Source organism: Vulpes lagopus, chromosome 6 (genome assembly GCF_018345385.1).
Source record: "Vulpes lagopus strain Blue_001 chromosome 6, ASM1834538v1, whole genome shotgun sequence".
NCBI lineage: Eukaryota > Metazoa > Chordata > Mammalia > Carnivora > Canidae > Vulpes > Vulpes lagopus.
In genome coordinates, this window is record NC_054829.1 from 93,606,743 (window position 1) to 93,623,405 (window position 16,663).

Here is a 16,663-nt window from a genome sequence, read left to right on the forward strand (position 1 = left end):
TTAATATACTTTTCAGTGCATTTCTGACATTCTGGAAATGAAGGTACCTGTGTTGAAACATTTCTTTGTAACCAATTACTCAGTTACTACAGCCTTATTCAGTGAGAAGCAATATTTAAAACAATTATAAAAATGCTTGCCTCTGTGTTTGGTCATTCATAAGATGTAGTAATTGGGTTTTATAAAGCTTGATTGAATGACATTTAGGTATAGCTTTTATGAAGGGCTTGAAGTGATGTTGTTTGGCCAAAACAAAGCCAAATGTTTCCTGTCTTGTCTTTCACTTCACCCAGTCACCCCCTCCCCCTTTTCTTCACCTGCTTGAGAGAAACGGTTTCTTCAGACAAACCTCATAATTGCCCTTCTGTGCCTGATTTGGGCCTCAGGAAAGGCCCATAGCATCTGTAAAGCTGGCAGCAAAATGGTATTTCCAGGCAGGCACAGGGTTGCTGGGTAGCGAGCCAATCCACAGCTTTGTCTGAGCAGCTGAGAACTTCGCCGGAGTCTTACCACGGTGTTCAGTAACACAGACCTATGCCATGAGCAAGTAAAGCACTGAGCAAGTGTCAGGTCAATATTTATAGACCACTACGTAGCTGCTTGCAGAGAGAGAAACGGGAGAGAAACACGCACACGGAGGGCAAGGAAAGGCGGACTACAGTGGGGAGAACGTTCGTTTCCAATATTTATTCTTAAAGAATTCTTTTTCGCTGTCAGGTTCACACTTCTGCTGAATCATAACCATTCACCGCTGAGCTATGACAAGAGAGGAAACAAAAAGTTAGAGGAGCGGAGCACGCATGCCGTAGTGAGAAGGTAAGTAGCCAGCTCAGTCTGCTCGCTCTTCCTCGTAAACTCCTCTCCCTCTTGGCTGCTCTGCGGCAGTGAGCAAAGGGCTGTGTGGCCCGTTAAAGCTAATCCGGAGGGGCTGCCTGCTCTCTCAGACTGGTCTTGGTGGCACTGTGATTCTGTAGACTGCTCTGAAGGATGTTGTGCCCATTCAGATTGTGCTGAAATACGTGGAGGGTGGAAAAGGCGCTCCCCCACTGATTTCATGTGTCCTAACAGCAAGTTTCTGTTTCTTCCTTCTGTCAAACTTCAAGTCTTCTGATTGGTAAATTCTGTTTGCTTTTGTATCAGCATTAAAACAGGACTGTATTTGTGAGTTTATAGTAGTCGGTGGTCCAGGAATGGAATAAGGGAAAAATTCAGACGTACGTGTGACGATGTAGTAGCCTTGTCAGTGTGTAAGCTGTGAATGTGCACAGCACAGGTTCTTGTTCAAAGCAAGCCCACGTCGTTTGGACAGTGCATGAAAGTGAATCAAGGACCAGCTTTGGGAACAGAGAGAACAGAGTGATGAGAAGAGAGAACAGTCTTTTGAATCCGAGATGCACATCAGCGTTGAGAATTTATCTGTCCAGGCAACTTGCTTGTTGGTTCTGTACAGAAAGCAAGTCCCTACTAACGTCAGTGAATTAACATGTCTTGCTTCATGGTCCGTAGTTTGTTTTCGTTTCGTCACCTTCAGCACTTGGACACCTTTCTCTGTGTGTTCACAGTGCTGTGGGATGTTAATTTATTTGCTATTGTTAGGTATATTTCAGATTAACGTTAAAAGCAGTGGTGCTGAAGGGGACAGAAATAGTTTTCTATTATTTTCTGATTTTGAACACCCACGCAATTTATAAACTAAGGTGGTTTCTGTCCACTGCACATGGCATGGAAAGTAAATATGTTGCCTTGCTGGAAGTATGGCAGTAAGTAGGTGAAGCTTATCTACTGACAGTGAAAGCTTCCCTGTTGTTTTTTAAATTATAGAACCATAAGCATTAGCAAGATACTTAAAATTTTTAGGTTGAGTTATAGATGCTGATTATAGCTCCAAAGGGTTTCTGTATTACAGATTTAAGTTAAAAACAAAGATAATACTAAATTGTCTTGCAGAGCTTGAACTGTAGGCCTAAAGAGATACAAGGAAGAGCTGATACTCTGGCACAGATTTTGTGTTAGGGCTAATATTCAGGAACCAGCTCATTTTAAGATAGAATAAACCACATCCAAAATGGCAGGTGGAGTAGGTCTAAATGTAGAGTAATTATATTAAGATGAGGCCAGTCATTATAGAATATCACTTTTATTGAATCCCGTATAATTTCCAAATAATGCAAGATGTTTCAAAATTAGTTCTATTAATTCAGAAATACTTTGAGGGTAATCTCACGTAAATTTAAACTATATTTTAATGGTCATATAATGCTTATTTTAGCCTCTGAATCAAGCTTTGTTTTGTCCTTTTCAAGTTCTACCTCCCAGTTTCTTAATGGGTTTGATTTAAATTTTGGACAGCAATATGTTTGTTTTGAAAATGCAGTCATGATTGATCTAGAATGGATATTTCTCAGTTAAATTTTCTTTGCTACTGCCTTTGGGTAATATCTTATCAAGATTATAATTTCAGTTCTTTATTCAATATCTTTTATTCACTTTATGTGTTGCATAAACACATGATAGTACTTTCTTACACTTTTTTTTTTTTTTTTTACTGGTTTTATTTTTATTCCTTTTGCTATCTTTTTTCTGAAGTACCCTGTGGAAACTTGGGGCAGAAAGCAGACCAAATAAAATTAGTACAATAAAAAGAAACTAAAGAAAGTTGATCCCTTTAACCAAGAAAACAAAGGGAAAATTGGGAGATTGGTTGACAGTGTCTAACATGGAATGTATTTTGGTTGAAGGCTGGTTGAGCATTTTAAGACTTGAGATTACATCTCAATATTACTCAATATTATCTTTGGCTTTCAAGTCAATCCTGATAGTGGTTATTTATCACATTTGTAAACAACATTTTATATAAAGGCATATTATAAAGAAAGAACGTAAGACCTTTTGTATCATGTGTTAACTGTCTGTTGAAGTAAGATGAATGAATTTAGCTTGAAATTCTAATATTAACCTCCTATACTACCAACCCATCTACTATATTACCCTTAGGTGGGTCAGTCTCCCACCCCCGTGAACTCTCTTTCTTTCCTGCTAAAGCTCTCTCATCCCTGGCTCTCTGTTGCTCATAGATAAAGGTCAGTCTTTTTGGCACAGTGAGTATCTTCTTGATCGAGCTGCTACTTTTGTTCTGTGTTGCTCTTCTGCTCTTCCTTCTGGGTTGTTTTCTATACCTCTCTTACTTACTCATGAGAATATTCCCCTTCCCTCTGTTTCACGCTCCAGAAATATTGAACATCTTGTATTTCTCAAAACAATCTGTACAGTTTTACTCCTTTCTGTAGTTATTTATGTTGCTTCTATTCTGAAAACTTTCCTGATCTTTGCCTTTTAGCCTCAGTGAAGGCATCCCTTCTCGGCACCCTGCTGGTCCACTGTCAGGTTCTCTGGTTTGGCCTCCTGCATCGACCTCTGTCACAGCACTTCCCAAAGTCTTATATAATATTTTTGCTTCTTTTTTCCATGTGAAATTGTAAGCTACTGTAGCCAGGTTTTAAAATTCATTCTTTGATGTTCCTCCAAGATCCAGCATTCAATAGATAACAGAAGAACTTGAACTAAAGAAATGCTTTATTGTATTTATTTGAAACCCACTTTTCTTTATAGAATTTTTATCTTCATGCATTTCAGAACTTTGATTAATTGCATTGAAGGAAAGCCCCTTAAATAAATGGTAAAGGCTTTTGAAAGAATAGCAATGCTTTAAAAAGTTATTTTGTTTCTCTTACTACCACCAATCACAGTAGCGTGCGTATAGGTGTTTATCCCTGTAAGCAGATATCTGTTGAACCCATAAAGTTATATATGAATAATAAAGTTCAAAATTATATTGGTTAGCACATACAAATTCAGGATATACAGCTCAAAATTGTTGTTTAATTTGATGAAATCTATTGACAAAGTCAGCTAGTTGCTGCTCTCACATGGACTCCTGTGATAAATTAAATGGTGCCCCAGCAAACTGAAGAGTGTTAGTTACACTTTTCAAAAGGCCCAGAGAGAATATTTGGAGAGTCTGGGTCCATCTTCATGTATCCTAGAAAATTGTAGAGTGGAGTGGCTCCCAATGTGACTGATGAAGGTATACTTCCTAATTTTATCTTCTGTTATAGAGATAGAGATTTAAAGAAATAATAGAAAATCATGGCTTAAAAAATTTCAAAACCGGAGGGCAGTATTCCATTTAAGTCAGAAAAATTAGCTCCTCAAAATAGAAATGTTGAAAGAAAAGGATGTCAATGTTTAAAAAGTAGTTGAGAAATGACAGCTGTTTCTTTTACTTTTGATATGCAACAAAAATAAAATTTATTTTGTCCTTATGTTTTATTTCCCTACCATACATGGAATACTTCTTTGTGCATGAAACGTTTTGTATATCAGAAATAAATGTAAAGCTTTATGCACAACTGAGAGCAATTTACAACTTTTCTTATTTTGATGTTTACTTCTTAGTATATTCAACTAGCAGTTTGAAATCTTATAAACCTCTCCCCATATTGAATATGACTCTCTTGTTTGTTTAACCTTGGATTGTATCTATCATAGGAATGAAAATAAGTTTGATATTTTCATTGGAACATTTGAAAGACTTTTAATTGTTTGAAATGAACCATAATTCAATCTGGAACTTCTCTTCAGATATATGTTGCCCACATACCTATCCTATAGTTAAATAGGTATGGGAGAAGATATTTCAAGGATTATGGTTATAAATTATATGTCTCACTGGTATATCAGATAATCACAGTATTGTAAAACTGAAAGGGTAGGGCTGTGTATGTGTTTGTTTTTTGTTTTTTTGGTCATGGACACCAAAATGTACTTAGTTCCCATCAGCCAGTAATGAAAGAAACCCAAGCTTGCCTCAGTATTAAAAGATTATGGCAAAACAAGGGTGCCTAGGTGGCTCAGTTGGTTAAGCATCTGCCTTCAGCTTAGGTCATGATCCCAAGGTCCTGGGATCGAGTCCTGCATCTGGCTCCCTGCCCTGCAGGGAGTCTGCTTCTCCCTTTGCCCCTCCCCACCCATTCTCTCATGCTTGCTTGCTCTCAAGCAAATACATAAAAATCTTAAAAAAAAAAAAAAAGATTGTGGCAAAACAAGCCAATAGAAGCAAAAAATATCCCCACCCCATTAAAGAGATTGAACAAGTTTGTGATTGGAGTGAGGTGTAAAAGATTTTGCCAGTATATTAGTGTCTTATTTTATTATTATTAGCAGGTTTTTCTATAGCTATGTGTAGCATAGAATTCATAGTTTTCCAGTCAGTTTTACTATAGCTATGCATGGCATGGAATTCATAGAACATGAGAGCAGAAGAATAAATTCGTCGTGGGAGTTGAACCTTATTCTCCTTTATCTATTTCGTTTTATAGATTTGGGTGAATGTGGTACAAAGAAGCAGTGTAACTTGTCAAACATCAGATTTTAAAGTGTCTAGTTAAGATTTTGATTAAAAGGAAAAAAAGAAATGTGCAATTGTAAGGCCAGTATTTTATCACTGTGGCTCTTCCAGTCTGCTTGTAATTGCTCTATTTTATTCTGTATATTATATCTAAAGCCTAAGTTGTCATATCTCTGTATTTTGTATTATATTAGACTCCTTTGCATTGTTGTATAAGTTCTGAAAGTTTAAGCTAATAATTTTTGGTGGGATATAGTACTATTCCATATGGAGATATATATATATATATATATATATATATATATATATATATATATATATATATGGAGCTATGGAGATATATATAGATATATATATCTCCATAGCTTTTATATGTGTGTGGGGGCATTTTATTATTATTATTATTTTTAAAGATCTTATTTATTTGAGAGACAGAGAGGGCATGAACAGGGTGAAGGGGCAGAGGGAGAGGGAGAAGTAGACTCCTCATTGTGGAGAGAGCCCAACTTGGGGTTCAATCCCAGGACCCTGGGATCTGACCTGGGCTGAAGGGAGATGCTTAACCAACTAAGCCACCTGGGTGCCCCATATTTTAAATGATAGATATCCTTTCTAGCTTTCCTGATTTTCACCACTCTCTGTGCCACCAGATTTAAGCCCCATAATTACTCTCCTTTTCAGTACAACATAGCGGATGATCCTGAAAGAAAAGACAGAAACTTCAAAAACTAATTTTTATACTTTGATTATATCTGAAGGATTCTAATAGGAAATATATGGTTATATTTTTTTTAACTTTGTTTTTAAGTTATTTATTCTAAATTACAGTTGGGAGAGTCTTGATTAAAACAAAATAACTTGGGATGGCTGGGTGGCTCAGTCGGTTAAGTGTCTGACTCTTGATTTTGGCTCAGTTTTTGATCTTCGGATCCTGAGATCCAGTCCCACTTAAGACTTCAGATTCTCACTCTCCCTGTCCCTTTATCCCTCTCCCTCCCTAACAAACAAACAAGACAAATAAACAAACCTCAAAAGAACCAGATGTGATTTTCCACGTTATATTGACTTTTATCTAGAGCTCTTTAAAAAATATAAACAGACACCTGAGTGGCTTAGTGATTGAGTGTCTGCCTTTGCTCAGGTCGTGATCCCAGGGTCCTGGGATCGAGTCTCACATGGAGCTCCCTGCAAGGAGCCTGCCTCTCTCTCTGCCTATGTCTCTGCCTCTCTGTGTCTCTCATGAATAAATAAATAAAATATTTTTAAAAATAATAAAAACCATAAACTATAAAGGGCAGGGTGGGGCAAGCAAGCTGTTTTGTTTGCACCATCTTTCAGTAATATTTTACTCCTCTATTCCTGTCCCCTGCACTTCCAAAGAAATCAGGGCTTATTGCATCCTTCCAGTCTTATTCATATTAAGGTCTCTGGAAAAAAATCACTTTATACTTAACGTTGAAAGAGCTCTTGAGCAAATAGTTGAAGGTTGTTCCAATCCTCAGTATATGATTTCTCTTTTCACTTCCTCATAGCAAAATAAAAGTGACCATCTCTACCCACCTCCCCAATCTGAAAAAAGTCTGATTACCCTTTGGTGAACATTTCCCAGTAGATGCTTTGTATTTCAAATATATATTACATGTCTTTTCAAACTCTTGCCTGCTATAAGAGATTTATGATTTTTAAATATTTTCTAAAATGAAAGAATGATATTTAAATTTTTACTTCTAATTACTAGTGAACTTGAATCTGAAGGAATTATTCATTATTAACATCTTATTCTTTATCATTGCTCTATATACTTATTTTTTTCAGAGGCTGTATTTCTCTTATTGGTTTAGAAGAGTTCTTTTAAAAAAAGAGAATCTTGATTCCTTAAAGTTCTATTAGTCATAACTGTTTTCACAAGCTTTTGTTACTTTTTGATTTTCTTTTGTATGTTTTGAAATCTCTTTATTAAATCTAATCAATATTTTCTCCATCTTTTTTGAAACGTAAAAAAAGTCTTTCTGTCCAGAAATAGGAAAAATATTTTTCTAGATTTTATGGTCTAATTTATTTAGCTGTTAATGCTATTATTCACAAGGAATTTAATAAACGAGTATTTCAGGTTTTTGGTTGAATCATTATTCCCCTTTCCCACTTTTTTTTTTTTAAGATTTTATTTATTTATTCATGAGAGACACAGAAGGAGAAAGAGGCAGAGGCAGGCTCCATGCAGGGAGACACAGGCAGAGGGAGAAGAGATACAGGCAGAGGGAGAAGCAGGCTCCATGCAGGGAACCTAACGCAGGACTTGATCCCAGGTCTCCAGGATCACACCCTGGACCGAAGGTGGCACAAAACCCCTGGGCCACTGGGGCTGCCCCCTTTCCCACTTTTTATGAAGTCACCTTAATCTTGTGTTTTTGTGATACAAATTTAAATCTTTATATTACCTCTTAATTTATATTGCATTTGAAATTTTGTCTCCATGGAACAAAAGTTCATGTTTTTTAAAAACATTTTATTTGAGTATAGTTGGCATTATTTAATATTTAATATTTAAATATTTAATATTTAAATTTAATATTGTTACATTAGTTTCAGGTATATAGAGTGATTCAGATTCTCTATGCTTTATGCTATACTCATCAGAAATGTAGCTACCATATGTCACCGTACAACACTATTACAGTATCATTGACTGTGTTCCCTATGCTGTGCCTTTTATCTTTTATTCCAGTGATTTATTCATTTCATAACAGGAAGCCTATATCTATACTCCACTCTCCTTCATCCATTTTGCCCGTCCCTCAATCCCCTTCCCTCTAGTAGCCACCAGTTTGTCCTCTGTATTTATAGGTCTGATTCTGCTTTTTGTTTTATTCATTTTGTTTTTTAAATTCCACATATAAATGAAATCATATGTTTTTGTCTTTCTCAGTCTGAGGAAGTATTCTAAATATTCAATTAGCATAATATGGTAAGTACTCACTTAGTATTATACTCTATAGATCCATCCATGTTGTTGCAAATGATAAGATTTCATTCTTTTTATGACTGAGTAATATTCCATTCTATGTATATACATATACATATGTATATACATACATACGTATACACACACACACACACACACACCACCTCTTCTTTACCCATTCATATATTGATGAACATTCAGCAGCTTTCATAATTTAGCTATTGTAAATAATGCTGCAATAAACATAGGGGTGCATATATCTTTCCAAATTACTGTTTTTGCATTCTTTGGGTAAATTTTCAATAATGGAATTACTGGATCATATAGTAATTCTGTTTTTAATTTTTTGAGTAACTCTCATACTTCCATAGTGCCTCCACCAGTTTTCACTCCCACCAACAATGCATATGGGTTCCTTTTTCTCTACATTCTTGCCAACACTGGTTATTTCTTATCTTTCTGATTTTAGCCATTCTGACAGATGTAAAGTTATGTCTCATTGTGGTTTTGATTTACATTTCGCTGATGAGTGATGTTGAGCATGTCTCCACATGTCTGTTGGTCATCTGTATGTCTTCTTTGGAGAAATATCTGTTCTTCTGCCCATTTTTAATTGGATTATATATATATATTTTGGTGTTGAGTTCTTTATATATTTTGGGTACTAACCCTTTATATCCTGACTATTTTAAATAATGCTGCAGTAAATATACGGAAATATATATCTTTTCAAATTAGTGTTTTTGTTTTCTTTGGGTAAATACCTGGTATTGGAATTACTGGATCATAGGTATGTCTATTTTAAATTTTTTGAAGAGCCTTCATACTGTCTTCCACAGTGGCTGCACCAATTTACATGCCCGCCAAAACTGCATGAGGATTCCTTTTGTTAAATGTGATTTAAGCATTGGAACATGTTAGAATGTTGTAGATTTAAATCCCTGCAATTATTGTAGACAAGAGGCTTTAAGTGTATTTCTTATATTAAAAAAGACCTAATAATAATATGATTCTGTGTGAGAAATTATGCATTAATAATAGTTACCATTTACCAAGGGTTTCTAGATATATATCTGGCATTCTACCAAGAAATTTAACTAAAACAATTTCATTTAATCCTTTTAACATACCTTTGGGTGACTTATTTTGATTACTTCTTTAGCATAAAGAAACTGAGACCCCCAAAATGTAATGTAGCTTGATAAACCTCACCTAGCTAATAAGTGATAGGGTCATGATAAACTCAGCTCTGGCCAGAATTTATCTTTTAAGAAAGCATTATCAAATAGAGAAATTATGCTTCTTTGCCATGAGTGGTAATATAGGTGAGTCTGTAAGGGTCAGGTACCAAGAACCTTCCCACCTTGTATCCATTTGTGGAAAAATGAGCCCAGGAACAGTGATTTTCAAAATATAGAGACAAGTCAATAAAAGCAGTGATATAAAAACCTTTTATTATTTGGGATTAGCATTGAAGATACCAAAATCATAGAATGGACAGAAATAATCTTGTATTTTCAACTCAGTTCAGAAGCAGCTAAAAAAGCCTTTTAACTTCTTCACATTCTAGTACTCCTATTGGTTTTATCATTTTCTTCCATTGCAAGCCAGTTTATACTTCAACTCTCTGCCCTATGCATAAGACATAGCATCATTCCCTCCCTCACATACCTGGTTTTGACTTTAGCAGGCAAATTGACAAGGAGCTGTCGGTTCAGCAGAAAGTGATTGTTCCATTGAGGTCTTGTTTCTTAAACTGTAAGTTTCATTGATGAGAGAAATGAGTCTTCCTACCCGGCATCTTTTGCTATCATCTCTATTTTAAGTTACTCTGGTAAGAGACTTATAGCTGTTGCTTGGTAAATACCAAAAACTTTGGTATTTAAAGCAGGAAAGGAAATTCTAGATATTTTGACATCATTAGAACTTAATACTTGTACACTAAATTGTTACCTGGAATGATATAAAAAAGGATAGCTTAATTTGCTGTGGATGGATAGACATCATAAAATCGGTTCATGTTTGTATATGTATGTGTCTGTCAATCCATATATAATAGTTTATACAAAGACATCATTTACAATGTGAATTATTTGTTATACATTTGGCCACTGTGAAGTAACTTGTTTTGTTTTCCTCTTTAAGTCAAGGCAAACCATTTGCCTAAAGATAATATAGCATTTTTTTCTCACCTTGGGTCACCCTGCCCTTTGTTGGTACATTGGTATGTCTGTGGTTAAGATTTACACTAAATTTCACTGGGGTTTTGTTTTATAGCCCTGTCTGGGAACACTCAAAAGTAAACTAACTTTTTAGTTAATAAGCAGATTGTTATTGTATTATTGCTTGGAAAATTATTATTATTTTTTTTTGCTTGGAAAATTATGCATGAGTTAGCATCTGTGTTAATGAATTGTCTTAAAAATTCTAAATTGGTCATTCATATCATCCCTCCTTTTTTCAGTCTTTTGTTTTCCGCTTTACTATAAAGATGATTAGAACTGCACATTCTAGCTGGGACATAATTCCATATATAATTTCATACATTTTAAGTCACCAGGTAAATATTTATTCTACTTTTATGTAAAATTGACTTCACTAACAGTCACTCTTTTTCATTTCTTTCTATACTAATTTCAACTTCATCAGTAAATTAATATACATTATTCACAGTGGTAGTTTAACTTACTAACCTTGAAATTTATTTGTGTTTATTGTCAGAGGCCTGTTGGCAAATCAAACTTGACAATAATAGAGAAGGAAAGCATGGTGACCTAGGACACACTGTTCTACTGAAGTGATCTACAGTTCTTTGAATGTGTCGATTTTTTTTTTGTTTATTTGTTTTAAATTAGCCAACATACAATGCATATAGTCTTGGGTTACTTATTAATACTCTACATGTAATCTTTTAAAATTATTATTGGTACAAATAGATAATTATTTAGAATGATTTTTTTTCTTGTGCTGTTATAGTCTAAAGCAGACTGGTACTGTTCCCAAAGCACAATGTGAGCTTAAAATATGTCTGCTGAAACTATGTGTTCTGAAATAAGGAAGCTGTATTGTCATTTTGAAGCTGTTCTTACACTGCATGGTTCCCCTAATAGAAAAGAAATGTGATATTTATACTAACCTGATTCCAGTTTCTTAATAGTCTGAACTGCATATGATTTGCCCAGAGGTTTAGAATTGATTTTTAAAATTTTAGTTAGATTTTAATGAGATGTTTTCGGTGATATATGTGTTTTATTAACTATATATAATCAGTGGTATGTATTAATGGTTTTAAAGACAGAGGACATATTTCAGATCAAACATTGGTTCACAAACCCGTAAGGCACGCAGAACACATAGATGGCCAATTGTCCTTTGTGCTTTATCTCATACTTACTGTAAGGTTGCTCATTTCTACATGTAGGGCAGTTCAAAAAATAGGCTGACCCGGGATGACCTGGTGGCCAGCACAGAATTACCATCCAGCCAGGATTCAAGCAGACTCTCAGTCCCCTCTTTACTTTCCTCCTTGTCCACTCCACCCCCCCCACTTCACTCCTTATTACCATCTTCCTGCTCCTGCTCTCTCATCTTCTGCCTCCCCTTCCTGCATTTCCTGGTTATTTTTTTTTATCATGTTCATAAATGTCTGTTGCATCTCAACCAGTTATCTATCATACCAAGTTATTCCTGATTTTTTTAACTTCAGTATTTTCTTTATATGTGGTCTTCCATCTATTACCTAATTATGTCAGGAAAGTCTTTTGTGCGACTTGAAGAAAAGCTTTCCGATTTTAACAAATATTAATTACTGGGAAGTAAGAGAAACTCGTATCATAAAATGTTAAAGTGCAGTTACTATGTTTTAAAATTTCTGTGAAGTCATTTTTTTCTCTCATAATTAATGATAACTTTGTCAGCATTGTATGTTGGATATTTGTAATATGATAACAATCGTTTTTAACCTTTATAATAACTCTGTGAGATGGTTTTTTTTTTTTTTTTATCATCCCTACTTGAAAGAGGAGGAAATGGAAATTTAGGGAGGTTAAATAATCATGCCTAAGATCACACAGTCTGAAAAGTAGATGTGTGATTGAAACCAGTTCTTTCTGAGCCTAAAAATTTTATAGCATAGTGTTATGACTTTCTTTTAAAATAAGTAATTTCAGTTTTCTACTCCTACAAATTTCTGAAAGTTTGAGAAGTAGCACACCAGTGATAGCTGCTCCCCAATGTAACAGCAGCCCAGACCACAGAGCACAGCAACACCATTCCCTACGAAGAAGACAAGGCTCTGTTAATATTTACAAACCAAAGAGTAAATCTTAATTTTAGTTTATCATTCTTAATCTCATTTGGTTTTTTACTTTCATAACTTTATCAAAATTTCTTTATGTGAAGACGTAACAAAACAAATACATAGAAAAGTATGTTCTTCCAAATAAGTCCAGGTGATACTCTGAAGTGTTTCTGAGGCAGGTTAAGTCTTCATCTGTAATCTATACATTCTTTGATTTCAGTTAGACTGTAACAGACTTTGTCATTAGTTATAAATCACACTGGGATGGCATGAAGTTTTAGATCACACTCATAAAAACAGTTTTCATATTGTTTGGAGATGAGTTGCTTTTAGATTAACTTCTTACCTTTGTCTTGCTCTGCTTTTCAGGAACTTTATTAGATACTATGTGAAGAAGGAAATGGCATTTAAACAAATTTCGTTTAATCTACTTAAAGATCTTGTTTTTTAAAAGAAAATATGGAATACATGAAAACTATGGATAAAATTGATGTTTAGAATTATCTGTTAATTTTTTCCCTAACAATCCTAGCTCCATATTTGTAAGATAATTTGAAGTTATTATAGATTTTAACTGTTGTTTGTAAAATATTATACATTTTAAAAACATTTCTACACTCAGTGTTTCTTTTAACCTTTTTCTCTGAAGCAAGGATATACATTTTATGAATGGAGAGATTAATAATAAGAGAGGGTGGGATGAAGATCCCAGAATGAAAAGCCAAATATTTTGACCTTATCAGAGTAATTTTTAAATTTGATTAGTTTATAGCATATGAAAATATAAAGAAATAAATATAATAATGTGATAACTCATCCAAGATACTAGCAGAAATAATGAATAGCAGGTGCAAGTCATTTAAGGAAAAAAAATATGAGAGTGTTACTATTGAGAAAATGTTATGAGTTTAATTTAGTTGTTTCTGAGACTGAGAAAAGAATTTAATATGATTTTAGTGGCAGAACACCTGTAGTGAGCTTGTGGAATTAGGTGGGAGTCTAGTTGAGAACCACTGAATTATCACAAAAAAATTCTTAATCAGTATATAAGGTAATAGTAATATTTTCCTAAAGGTTTTCATAAGCTGTGTTGGTATGTCAATAAAGAGTTTATAAGGAACACAGGCCAGTTTAAATAAACTACTGAATGTTGTCTCACACTATATGGGGTAAAGTGATGACAGCATGACTATGGAGAGTTATGTAAACTATGAAACAGTCATAAAAATTTGAATGGAGTGAATTTATCAAATTGGTTTTCTTTTCCCTGAGCTCTCTCTTATTTCTTCTCTTTCTCATCTGTAATGATATACTGTAGGCTTCGGCTTCTTAATGTATCCATCCATTGCAAACTCCACCAGCCTATGGGTCCTTTCTCCTTTTGAGTCCCAGTGAGCTGTGAATCCACACTGCCAACATAATTTGTGATAAGCTATCCATATGGAAAATTAAAAAGATCCCTAGTCCCCTCATACTAAAAACAAACAAATTCCATGTGGAAGAAAGACTCAACTATGAAAAATAATACTTTAAAATACTTAGAAAATAATATATTTTTTATTTTAGGATAAGACAGTTCTTTCTTCAACTAGGTATAAACAGAGAAAACCATTAAAAAAGATTAATAAATTCAACAACATTAAAACGAAAAAAGTTGTGTTAATCCAAGGACACTATAAAGGTGTAAGAAAGGCTGAAAATTGGTTTAGTGTATAGAACATATTAAAGATCCTATGAATCAAGAAGAGAAGTAAACTCAGCCAGTATAAACATGAGCAGGAATTAAAAGGAAAATCCAAATAGTTAATAAACGTGAAAACTTGTTGAGCCTCATTAATAATTAGAGAAATGTAAATTAAAACTAGAGTAATACACTGTTGTATACCCACCATGTTGTTAAAAATATGTCTGAAATATACCAAATGTTGGTGTGAATATGAAGCAGCAGGAATTCTCATACACAGTTAATGGGAATGTAAATTGGTACAATAAATTGGTAAGTTGGAATTGAACCAAGAATACTCTTGCTCAACAGTTCCAGCCCTAGAAGCATATCCTATAGAAAGTCTTGCTTGTATGCCTCAGCAAATAGGTACAAGACTTTGTATTGTAGCCTTATATGTAATAGCAATACAAAAAATAGCATTATAGCAAAAACATAGAAACAAAATCTGGAAACAGCTGAAAGAATTCAGAATGAGTAATTTAGGAAATAGATGTATACAGTGGAATTACCATAATAATGAAAATGAACGTATCTCAGCTACTTGTATAAATCCCCAAATCATAATGTTGAATGATAAAAGCAAGCCACAGATAGCCACAATGAACATGATTCCAATCATACAAACTTTGATTAGGGGCAAAACTAGAATATTTCTGTGGAATCATTATCTATGTGATCAAACTGTAAGGAAAACCAAAGAGAAAGATTAAAACAGAATTGAGGGTGTTGATTTGACCTAGTAGGAAGAAGGGAGTGGGGTTCAGGGGGAAGCCTAGGGAGCCTGGTTATATAAGTGAATGATCATTAAAAATATTAAAAGTATCATTATTGACAATTATATATATTATTATTTTTCATTTCATGTGCTATACCTTCTATCCCTGTGACTTATTCATTCCTTAAGTGGGAGCCTGTATTTCTCACTCCCCTTCAGCTATTTGTCCCTTTCCTTCCCTTCCCTCTGGCAACTGTCAGTTCTCTGTATTTATAGATCTATTTCTGTTGTTTGTTTAGATCTCACATATAAGTGAAACCATATTGTATTTGTCTTTCTCTGACTTATTTTACTCAATTAAAATAGTACCTCTAGTTTCACACATATTGTCACAAATGGCAAATTCTTTTTCTTGTTTATGGCTGAATAATATTCCATTGCATATAGAGGCCACATTTTCTTTATCCATTCACCTATCTATGGATACTTGGGTTGTTTCCATATCTTGGTTATTGTAAACAATGCTGTAATAAACATAGGAATGCATGTATATTTTTTAATTAGTGTTTTCATTTTCTTTGGTTTAAGTACCCAGTAGTGGAATTACTGGATTCTGTGGTAGTTTGGTTTTTCATTTTTTGAGGAAACTCCATACCGTCTTCTACAGAGGCTGCACCAGTTTGCATTCCCACCAACAGTGCACATGGGTTCCTTTTTCTCTACATCCTTGCCAGCACTGGTTATTTCATGTTTTTCTGACTTTGGCTATCCTGATAGGTAGAAGGCAATGCCTCATTGTGGTTTTGATTTGAATTTCTCTGATGATTAGTGATGTTGAGCAACTCTTCATGTGTGTTTTAGCCTCTGCACATCTTCTTTGAAAAAAATGTTGATTTAGGTCCTCTGCCCATTTTTTAATCTGATTGTTTGGGGTATGTGTGTCTATATGTATGCATATTAGCATTAAGTTGTTCAAGTTCTGTTTTATTTTTTTTACAAGTTCTTTATATATTTTGAATATTAACCCATTATCACGTATATTGTTTGCAAATATCTTCTCCCATTCAGTAGGTTGCCTTCTTGTTTTGTTTGTTTCTTTCACTGAGGAAAAGCTTTTTATTTTGGAATAGTCCCAGTGGTTTATTTTTGCTTTTGTCTACCTTGCCTGAGGAGACGTATCACTGACAGGACTTTGAATCCCCCTCTCAGGTTTCTTTTTTCCTATAAGTATTACTGGAATTCCTCATGGCTTCCCACATTTGTTTACACACAGAACAGGCTGCCTCTAAGTCAACACTCTGGCGTTCTCCATGGCTGCCTTTTCTAAATCAAGGCTCCATACCACCACCATATTCACAGTCCTCCCGCTGCCTGATGAGGTAGGCTCCCTCAGTTGGGAGATGATGCTACTATGTATCATTGTGTTCTAGATATTTTTGCCACCACTGTTGATAAAGGCGATCCATCCCCAGCTACTGGTATGTTTTCCTCTCCAGACTGATTGCTTGTTTTAGACACACCAATCCTCTTTAATGCTTGCACCGTCACTGTGT

General features: G+C 34.6%; 1 protein-coding gene across 5 annotated transcripts in view; it reads left to right on the top strand.

Moving 5' to 3' along the window:
* The window catches only part of BMPR1B (bone morphogenetic protein receptor type 1B), a 397,985-nt gene that overhangs the window by 232,506 nt on the left and 148,816 nt on the right, over nt 1–16,663 (top strand). For 2 of the 5 annotated variants that reach the window (XM_041759650.1, XM_041759653.1), the window contains exon 2: nt 718–816. The gene's annotated coding sequence lies outside the window, so the exon portion shown is untranslated. The other 3 variants (XM_041759651.1, XM_041759656.1, XM_041759649.1) reach the window with 3 other exon arrangements.